We start from the raw sequence: 9,073 nt of genomic DNA, 5'->3' as shown, positions 1-9,073 counted from the left end.
GGGGATATAGCTCAGTTGGTAGAGCGCTTGCCTCACAAGCACAAGGCTATGGGTTCAATCCCAGCACCACCAAAAAAAAAAAAAGAAGCACCTGGGCCCACTGCCTGTCTCTCACCTTGTGTTACCTGCAGTTCCTGGGGACTCTGTGAGCAAGGTCATCATCAGATGTGGCCCTTGACCCAGGACGTCCAGAACCCTGAGCGCAAATCAGCATCTTTTCTTTAAAAACCACCCCATCGAGGCTGGGGCTGTGGCTCAGTGGTAGAGCACTTGCCTAGCACATGTGAGACACTGGGTTGATTCTCAGCACCACATAAATAAATAAATAAATAAATGCACTTTTAAAAACACCTGGTCTGCAGTATTTAGTCATTAGCAACAGAAAAGTGATGCATTCAGCACTAATTCTGCTGGGTCCTTCAACAGGCAGACCAGGGGATTCCAGTTCAACACAGGAAGGCATTTTAGTGATCCAGACTGGGAGCTGTGGTGGGTGGAGATCATGCCAGCTGCAGGCCCGGGCACCTGCTATGATTGCAGCCCAGCTTAAGAGAGGGCCCTGCCAGCAGAGCAGCCGGAACTCTGTGGGCATGTGGGGTCCAGAGGTCTAAGTGTGGGCCTTCATCCGCATCGGCATGTGGACTTTGGAAAACCTACGGCCCCTACCCTTGGGCCCCTGTGGGGCAGGGAAAATTTATAGGGCTGCCTGGGGTGGGTACTGTAGACTGAAGATCGGCACTGCTCCCCCAAAACACCCAAACAGGAATAGGGCAGCTCCCCTGCCCCCAGCTAGTTGGCCGTTGTTGATTACATTAGGTTATTGAGGCGGGACTTGTATACAATTAAGTCACCCTTTGTAAGTAAATGCTGCAGTGAGTTTGACAGATGGATATGGTCACATTGCCATCTCCACCACCCAGGTAGAGCACGTCGCCATAGTCCAACAACATTCCCCCAGTCCCTCTGCTCCTCCTGTTACCTACCCTTGGTCTCTGGCAACTTCTGATCTGTTTTTGTTTGGCTTTTCCAGAATGGTGAGTCAATAGGATCGTTCAGGTTGTGGACTTTCAGATGTGGTGTGCTTATGAGGTTACTGTGGATTGAACCTCAGGGCACTTCACCACCAAGTCGCACCCCCAGCCCTTTTGTTTGGAGACAGGGTCTGGCTAAGTTGCTGAGGGCCTCCCTGAATTGCTGAGGCGGCCTGGAACATGTGATCCTCCTGCCTCAGCCTCCACAGTCGCTGGCAGTGCAGGCATGCACCACCACACCGGGCAGCCCAATGCATTCAGGATCCTTCCACGTTGATGCAAGTATTAGCAGGTTCCTCCTTTTAGAGATGAGGGGAATTTCGTGTGTGGATAAATCACGCTTTGATGGACAGGTGGGCTGCTGCCAGGAGGGTGCAATGAGGAATCAAGCTGCTGTACATTTTCACATGCGGGTCACTCAGTGGGGACATCGATTTTCACTTCTGGAAGTCAACACGCAGCAGTGAGCTTTCTGGGTTGCTAAGCACATGTTTACCTGCACAGGAGAGTGACAAGCTCCTTTCTGAAGTGGGTTATTCTATCTTTGTTTTGTTTTACAATTTTTTTCTTCTTTTTGCTTTCTGGGGGTGCTGGGGCTGGAGCTCAGGGCCTTGAGCGAGCTAAGCATGTGCTCTACCACCGACGACAGCCCCAGCCTCCCTCCTTGTTTTCATCTCTTCATGGACCTGTTTTCTTTCATTGACAGCAGCACAGTTGTACAGAGACCACAGACTTACTAATTTGGTGAGACCTCAAATTCTAGAATGTTCATAGGAAGTTGTACAGTTTCAGCTTTACTGTTGAAGTAAAGGACTGAGACAGGATGGTCCTTTAGGGTGACCAACTGTCTCCATTGGTCTGAGACTCTTGGTTTTGACACTGGAAGTCCCACATCCTTGGAGACCCCTCAGTCCTGGGACCAACTGGGACAGGTGTCCACCCCGCTGGGTATCAGGTGCTGTGCTGGACACTGCGTCCATACATCACTGCATGTGCAAGCCAGTCTCCTGGGTAGGTTTGCTGGTGCCCACCTGGCAGGTGAGGAGACCGCCTTGGAGATCTTAAGTTGCAAACTCAGGGTAGGTGAAGCCAAAATGTGGCACCAGGTCTCCCAAACGCCAAAGCACAGTGTCTTCACTGGATGGTAGACCTTGCTTCCTAGGCACCTGGTTCTGGGTCTGTCAGTGGCTGGACTTGAGGGCATGGAGGGCCTGGGTGGGGCTCGGCTGCCCCCTGGTGGCGGGTGGGATGGCACATGGGGTCTGAGACTGGGGCCTTCAGAGGTGAGGGAGAGGTAGGTATCCTTCAATCCCTAGGGGCAGAATCCCAAATCTGCTTTCAGTTGTAGGGGTGCCAGGTGATCAGTCCCCACCAGGGCTTTTCCTATCCATCCATGAGTCCCTTAATCACTCAGGTGACCAGAGACCCAGAATTGACTTTGTTTGAGCTTGGGCCACTTCCCCCTCATCCTCGTCTGTATGATAACAATGAAAAGAACGCCAGAGACTTGGACAGACATGGACATGAAGGTCATTACCAGCCCTCACACCCACAGGCCTTCGCTCTCTGCTGCCTGGCTCGTTCGTTCATGCCACCCACTGGCTTAACTTCCATCTGCTCACTGTCTGCCACGCCCCATCTCTGTGCCTGACCCGGAGCTGGGGCTGCCATGGAGTCAGGTGCCAGCAGGTCAGATGGTGCCTCGGGTGCCAACTCTGTAACTCTGTGCTGCTTCACTGTCTCATGTCGCCACTTATTTATTGAGTGTCCACTTGCTCTTTTGTGGAGGTATGTACCAGGAATTGAACCCAGGGGCACTTAACCACTGAGTCACATCCCCAGCCCTTTTTAATATTTTATTTAGAGACAGGTACCTGCTGCGTTGCTTAGGGCCTCACTAAGGCTGGCTGTGAACTCTCAATCCTCCTGCCTCAGCCTCCCACATTGCTGGGATTGCAGGTGTGCACGGCCGGCCTGGCTCCCTTCACTTTTCTCACACTCCCTGAATCTCCGTGTTCCTTCTGTCTTCCGTATTTGGTCATTGAGTTGACACATTCATCCACTGTTCACTTACTGTTTCCATTCCTCTATTCCCCGAGCATTCTGCAAGCATCCGCTCTGTGGCAGGCCAGGGTTAGATGCTGGGATTCTGGCCCAGCCTCTGCTCAGGGTTAGGGGAAGGCAGATGTTGAGGACATTCTATGGCAACTAGCATGCCAACCACCCGGCCCCAGGGGAGAGGGAGCCCCAAGAAGGGAGCAACTTACTGCCTGAAAGTAATGATAGGAGCAATCAGAGAAGGCTTGGTGGAGGAGGTAGCTTTTTTCCTTCCTTTCTTTCTTTTATTATTATTATTATTTTTTTCGGCACTGGGAATTGAACCCAGGGGCATTTTATCACTGAGCTACACTGTCATGAGCACGTCGTGACACTTGCGGCCTGTGCTGGATCGGGAACCGGGTAGGAATAAGGTAACACTCATGGAGTCAGCGGATGGTCCTCAGATGAGATTTTATTGATGCTCGGTTCACAGCAAACAGCAGTCAGTCATCAAGGTAACAGCATGCAGCGACCGGGAGCCTCGAGCTGGGGAGCACTATCATGTCACTAGTCAGCAGGACATAGTGACAGACTCTGTCCGTGGAGTAGTGCCCGCTCGCTCCGGATCAGTCTGCAGTTTATATAGTCACACCAAAACAAGTCCACACATTACATAATTTGTTTTTCAAGTCCTAGATTCTGCAAACTCATCTAGTAAATATTTTTACCAGTTTTACCATTAAAACTAATGCAAATTTGGTGTAAACAAACTGCCAAATGTTTTTCTCAGTGACTGCATAGTCACTATGTACCTCACCGGACGTCATTCTACTTATCTTAACACTACACACACATTTTGTTTTGGTATATCACAGCAAACAACATGTTTTTTATAAGTTTCACAAAATGGAGTTAGAAAGCAAAATGGAAGTTGTTTGGTTCACTTCAACAATGTTCCATACATACATGCTCGGTCCTTCTTATTTTTTATTTTCAAACACAGTCTTGGTAAGTTACCCAGGCTGGCCTTGAACTTGTGATTCTTCTGCCTCAGTCTCCCTGGTGGCTGGCCTTACAGGTGTGCACCAGTGTGCCCAACCATGAGGTGACAATTCAGCCAGGTGCACAACGCCCTGAGTGTCAGTTTTTCAGGGAGGAAAAGACTCTCCAAGTAAAGTTGTTTTGTGGGGTCCTTAGAGAAAAGTGAGGTACCAGGTTGCTAGGGTGTTTAATAAAGGAGGAATTTGTGTGCATGACCCCACCCAGGCCAAGCCCTGTCCAGCTTCCAGTGACAGACCAAGACTACTCAAGAACTTCCCTGAATTCCCCTCATCCTGGGAAACTCGCCCGGTGGCCTTTAGAGAACTAATGCAGCACCTTCCTCTTGTCCACCTGTCCTTCCTCCTGGGGACCCAGTGAGAAAGGTGTTCTGGGCTGAGCAGACAGCAGTAGTATTGAGGTTCCTGTCCCGAAGATGCTATGTTCATCCAGTAAATGTTTATTTAGAGTGCCTTCCTGGGCTGGGCCTTGCCCCAGACACTGGGATACAGTAACAAAGAAGAGCAGCATCTACTCTATGGAGGTTATCAAATGGCAAACAACAAAAGGAAAGCTGTCAAGTCTACCAGGAACACATCTGTAATTGAGCACACTGGGGTTCTGGCTTGTTACAGGAGGGAAGACCATACCTATTCCAGGCAGAGGCTATTGACAGGACTTGTGATAGGATTTGGGTTTGTGTCAGGTGACTTGTGAACGTATGCTTTTGTTCTGGCTTAGATGCTGTCAGGAAGTGAGGACAAATCTATGATTAGCTTTTTTTTTTTTTTTTTTTTCCCGCGGTGCTGGGGATTTGAACCCAGGGCCTTGTGCTTGTGAGGCAAGCACTCTACTAACTGAGCTATATCCCCAGGCTGATTAGCTATCTTAATAAATATTTATATTAGAGTTCTCCAGAGAAACAACCAAGAGAATGTATTTATTATAAGGAGCTGGCTCATGGGATTATGAAGACTGACAAGTCCTACATCTGAAGTGTGAGTCGGGAAGCTGGAGAGCCACCGGAGTTGATGATGTAGTTCTGGTCCCAGATGCAAGGCTAAGACCCGGAAGAACCAATGTTTCCTCCCAGTCTGAAATCTGGGGGGGGGGGGGGGGGGGATGGCCAATACTGGATCCCAGTACAGAAGCCATCAAGCAAGAATTCCGTCTTATTGGAGGAGGGGTGAGTTTTTTTGTTCCATTCAGGGCTTCCAGTGATTGGATAAGGGCCATATATTAGGCTATACTCAGTCTATCAATTTAAATATTCATATCATCCAGAAACACACTCACAGACACAACCAGAATCATGTTTGACCAAATATTCAGGGACTTCATGGCCCAGTCAAATCGACACAAGAACATGAACGATAGCCAGGCATGGTGGCACATGCGTCTAGGCCCAGAGACAGGGAGGCCTAAGCAGGAAGATCACAAGTTCCAGACCAGCCTCAACAGTTTAGTGAGACCCTGTCTCAAATATAAAAAGGGTTGGGGATGTTACTCAGTGATAAAGCGCCCCTCGGCTCAATTCCCACTAACAAAAATAAGAAAATAAAAATAAAAATTGTTCATCATCTATAAAAAAGAAAGGAAGAAATGAAGGCTAGCTCTGGGTAGCAACCCACAATTACCCACATTGCCCCGGATGGTTAGATGTGTGGTCTCTGGTGGGAGCAATATTCTCGTTTTCATGAGTTTGGAACGTGACTGTGGAGCAGTCTGTGTCTTGCTCCATCACAGTCACAGAAAGGCCGTGTGCGATGTGGGTGTTCTGTGAAATTGGGTACGTTCAATAGGAGAGCAGCAGGCCCTGGCTGTGAACGTTGGCCGGCTCCCAGATTGGAGGGGTGGCTTTTCTCTTCCTGGTGAAACAGGCTCAATCGCTCGGCTGAGTAATTCCAAGGGGACAGAGGAGATCCGACCCCCAGTTTTCAGGAACCTCGGTGACATGTTTGCACCGTCTTATATAAATGGAGGTTGTCGCAAATGGGAGGGCGGGGACCCAAGGACCCGCAGGGACAAAGCCCAGATGTGAAGGGAGCTCGGCGGGAGCAGGTGCGGAGAGCCCTCTGCACCCTGCGCGACCTCGACCACCAAGACTAGGGGCCACCTGTCCCCAGAGACGTGGGCGTCCCGGCTGCAATGATTTGTTCAGAAACAGGAAGTGAAATCAAGCCGCTTTGATCAAAATAAACCAGACCGGCCTCGGGCTCATGAATATTCAGCAGGCCGCTTCCGCTCTGCGACTCCGCCCTGGCCCCGACCACGCCCCCCGCGCGGAGTCTGCGCGTGCGCCAACAGCGTGTCGTCATGAGTGCGCGCCGCGAGCTTCGCTGGCAGTGGGAGAGGTGCCATGGCGAGTTCGGCCGTCTTGTCTGTGCGACCGCCGGGGCCCAAGAAAGAACCGCAGGCGCTCGTCATCCCCATGAATGCGGCGGAGGAGCAGAAGCTGAAGCTGGAGCGGCTCATGAAGAACCCGGTGAGAGGAAGCGTGGGCTCCGCGGCGCGGCCGAAGCCCACCCCTCTCCGCTCCGGCGCCCCCATTCCCCGCCCCCAGCCTGAGGACCTCGGCGCCCAAACCCGGGAGCAGTCCTGGGGAAGTGTGGCTGCCCGTAAATAGCGAGCTTCCCTGTGTCCTTGTGTTGGAAACCGTCCTAAAGGCGCTGCGGAGGGCTTCACCCTTTTCGTCTTACTTTGCCATGGCAAAAGCGTTAGACCGAAAAGGTGGAAGCTGCGAGTTAGCAAAAGGGTTTATTTCTTCTAAGGAGCAACCACCGATAGAAAGGAAGCAGCCCAAACGCTTGAACAGGTCACTCCGTTCCTCGCCCACCTGTCCAGGCCGCACTTCCCCAGATGATAGAAACAGTTGGATGAAGGTTTATTTTCTAGACCTTTGACCAGCAAAGCTTGGTTCTCCTCCTTCAGTGGTCCTATAGTTGGAGGTTTCTAAGTTCTACCTGGAAAGTGTAGCCCTGGGAAGGCTGTGGAGGTTATATTCCAGAGTGTACAGGATGAAGTAAAGGGAAGAACATAAAATCAGCTCCGAATCCAAGTAACAAAACCCACCCTCTTTGCTAGACGTTGTTTCTAGGAGATGGAAATTTGGCAGCAGGTTTATACTTAACAGATGTTTTCTTCTTTAAATATTGCAGGACAAAGCAGTTCCCATACCGGAAAAAGTGACTTAATGGGCACCTCGACCTCCCCCAGAATTTGTCCGAGATGTAATGGGTAATCTTTTTTGTCTGTGTGTATAAATAAAAATTTGAACGGTAGATGTGTGTGAGTGTGTCTGTCTTTCTGTATCTTTTTCTCTCTGTCTCTGGATGTTGGTTATTTGTTCGATTTTTGATAGGCAAAAAACTGTTCAGTAGTCCAGTGTTTTGTTCTTCCAGTGGTGGGGTATAGTTGCTTATGGTTTTTCACTAGACAGCTTTCTTCTGTTATTTTTTAATATCACATTGCTTTTTTTTCCTAAATGGAAATATTTTATTATTTTGTTGGATTATAAATTAACATGCTAATTGTAATTAGAAACAATACATAGAAATGTAAAAAGCATTTAGACTCACCATAATTGTGTGTGAAGCATTTTGATAAAGACTTCCAAACCTCTTTATAGTCAAAAATCACTCCTTTAAAAATAAAATGTTTTTATAAGAATACAGTTGTTTGCTGGGCACAGTGGCACACACCTACAATTTGAGTGGCTTGAGGAAGTATGCTGGATTGGGAGTTCAAAGCCAGCCTCAGCAAAGTAAGGTGCTAAGCAATTCAGTGAGACCCTGTCTCTAAATAAAGTACAAAATAGGGCTGGGGATGTGGCTCAGTGGTCGGGTGCCTCTGAGTCCAATCCCCGTACCATGCCCCATGTAAATACGGTTGTTCTGCACATATTATTTCTATAATCGACATCTTTTTACTTAATATATTGCGGATACTTTTCCAACTTGCAATAAGTCAAGCAGCCAAATGTGAAATAATGGAGGACTGTAGACATCATGGTTCTCTTCTGGAATTGGTCCTTAAACCACAGTTGTTCTTCCTTTTAATGCTACAATAGAGTGGAATGTTCAGTGATTTCACAGTCTAACATTCACACAATTTAACGATGCCTCCAATGTGTCAGACCTAGTATTTGCTCTGGGATGTAAGTAGAAAAACGGCAGGCATGGTACCTTCCATTATTTCCAGTTTTTACTTTTGTCCCTTTTGGTTAAGAATGGCCCGTGTTGGTAACTGGATTTCTTCTAGAACTCTGGATCATTATGGTTTTAGGTTCAAGTGCTGGGGCTGGCAGTGGAGAGTTCCACATGTACAGGCATCTGCACCGCAGAGTACCAGTGACAAGACTACATGGATGCCATGGCTGAGAAGGTCAGTGAGCCAGGAGGCTGGAGGCTCCCAGTATTGTGGTGATGTGCATTTACAGCCTTTAGGGGTAAATGTTTGAAGAAGTGTAGATACAGCTGGTGGTGGTTTGCCTGGGGTCTGCCTTCCAGAGTCCACATGGAAAGCAGAGTCCAGGTGACTGCTAGATCAGACTTGGCACAGCAAGATGCCCACCCTAGGAGAGGAGTGAGGCATAGAGTTTTCCATGTGTGTGGAAGGGCACTGCAGAGTCCCCTCTCCCCTCTAGTCCTTTAGCCATGGAATGGAATGGCAAGCAGGATCTCCCATACCACTAGAGCTGTTAATTCTCTTGTTCTCAGCTGAATGCCTGTGTGCAGTAGCAGTTTTGTGTGCATGATGGTGTGCGTTCAATTTGTCACCTTCAATGAAGATTTGGGTTTTCTAATGTTTAGAAATTTCTTCATGACAGAGGTCAAATGGTTGTTTTTTTTTTTTTTTTTTTTTTTTTTTTTTTAAAGAATTTGAGAATTGTTTAAGAAATTATACTTTAAAAACCAGGCTCAGTGGTGCATACCTGTAATCCCACTATTTGGGAGACTGGGGAA

At 48.6% G+C, this 9,073-nt stretch overlaps 1 pseudogene; it reads left to right on the top strand.

Annotated features, from left to right (window-relative positions):
• The first annotated feature begins 6,438 nt into the window (after positions 1-6,438).
• LOC124970640 (PRKR-interacting protein 1-like) lies at positions 6,439-8,848 on the top strand (annotated as a pseudogene).
• The last annotated feature ends 225 nt before the right edge of the window (positions 8,849-9,073 follow it).

Source organism: Sciurus carolinensis, chromosome 18 (genome assembly GCF_902686445.1).
Source record: "Sciurus carolinensis chromosome 18, mSciCar1.2, whole genome shotgun sequence".
Taxonomy (NCBI): Eukaryota; Metazoa; Chordata; class Mammalia; order Rodentia; family Sciuridae; genus Sciurus; species Sciurus carolinensis.
This window is presented reverse-complemented; position numbering and strand designations above follow the sequence as displayed.